The sequence below is a fragment of the Lucilia cuprina genome, chromosome 2, assembly GCF_022045245.1.
Source record: "Lucilia cuprina isolate Lc7/37 chromosome 2, ASM2204524v1, whole genome shotgun sequence".
In the NCBI taxonomy this organism is placed as follows: Eukaryota; Metazoa; Arthropoda; class Insecta; order Diptera; family Calliphoridae; genus Lucilia; species Lucilia cuprina.
In genome coordinates this window covers 64,595,461-64,597,433 of record NC_060950.1, presented here as the reverse complement: position 1 = coordinate 64,597,433, position 1,973 = coordinate 64,595,461, and positions in this window count along the sequence as shown.

The following is a 1,973-nucleotide window of genomic DNA, read 5'->3' as shown; positions in this document are numbered from 1 at the left end:
CAGTTCTAGTTCAGTTCTAGTTCAGTTCTAGTTCAGTTCTAGTTCAGTTCTAGTTCAGTTCTAGTTCAGTTCTAATTCAGTTCTAGTTCAGTTCTAGTTCAGTACTAGATCAGTTGTAGTTCAGTTTAAAATATGTTCTAGCTCAGTTCTAGTTTAGGTTCAGTTTTAGATTACATCTAATTCAGTTCGAGTTCAGTTTTAGTAATATTTTTGGTTTTATTCAAACTGTAACTATCCAATATGGTTTGAATATTAATAAATTCCATTGTCCATCTTACTGAGATTTAGTTTCCTTTTCCATCTTATTAAATCATTTTGCCAGCCCTACAAATACATAATTAAACTGTAAGTTAATTTATTTTTAAGTTTTTACTTTAACCAATGTCTACTTTCAAGGTTATTTATAAAATAAACACAAACTCTACAGCATACTCTAGGGCTTTTAGTTTGTTTCTTATACACTGCATACTTATTATTTTCTCAGCTTTGTTTATTTTATAAAATAATTAAAAAATGTTAAGTCTATATTTGGTTCGTTTTGCAAAAATAAAAAAACACAAAATATTAAATTAAACTACCTTGTATGGTTCTAGGAAAACCTTTTTTTTAATATAATTTAACATTTAGGTAAAGTATACTTTTAGGCTTATATTTCAATAAATATACCATTATATTTATAAGCTTTATTTAATAAGCTTTTTAATGGATAAAAACAAAATCCCGCCACCCTTATAAATAAATTTGTATTCCCTTTTATTGGTATACAAATTTTGTATTCGAAACGTGCCTCATTTTTTGCCCATTTTGTGGCAAACAAGGCCTCAAGATTAATGCCACCTTCTAATAGCTTTGTAAATACATAGTATGAACAATTTTATGTTCTAATATAAAATATATAAAGGATTTCTAGTTAATATTTGTTGTTGTCCACAACTTTTTACCACATTTCTTATTATAATGTTTTTATTTATTTATTTGTCTCATTCCTGGTAAATAAATAAATTTAATATGAGAAAAACATACAAAACATTTCAATTCTGTTTTATTTATTTCTAGCAAACATGATTGACTTTTTCAAGTTACACTGTAAAATAAAAGATTAAGGTTAATAACTTGCCCACAAATCCCTTATTTCTAAAATTTATTAAAATATTTCGATTTCAATATCATGATCATAAATAGACTCTGCTTTAATCCTGTAATAAACCCTTCAAGTCAAAATTATCTTAGATCCTAGTTTAACAAATTGTTGCTCTGATCACTACGTCCCGAGTATACCCACACTTTTTTATCTAGCCTTGACATTATCTACCAGCAAATGCTTAATAAATAGAAAACAAAACTTAATTTCAAAAGGAGGAATCGTCAAGCAGGAGGTGTTTTTTTCACCAGATAATTAAACCACTTATACATGGTTAAACTCTGGCAAGTGTAAGAGTGTACTTGAGCGCCCGGAAACATTGTCCAGTAATTGGTAAAGGCTGTGTGACTAGAGTGTTTTTGGTTTAGTTGTCGGTTTTAAGCATTAAATAATAAATTCAATGGGCGTACTAAATTACAAATATTATTTTATTTATTTTCCTACTTTTTCTTTTCATTTTCAACTACATAGTATTTTCCTTGGCCTGAAAATAGAACCAAAATAAAAACTAAATTAGTTACATTATAGACTTAAGCAGCTTACAGAAAGCATGAAAAAGAAATTGAAATGATAGAGATTTAAATAGTTTATGAGGACATTAAAGGAAATATGAGAAAAATTTATATAAAACAATTTAAGGTAAAAATTTAGAAAAAAATTAAAGAAAAAATATACAAAAATATTTTTCTTTAAATTTTTATAAAAACAAAATAGAACAGAACTAGAAGAAAACTAGATACAGATCTCGAAGAGAAACCAACAGAACTAGAACATAAATAGAACAGAACTTACAGAAAGCATGAAAAAGGAACAGAACTAGAACAGAACTAGA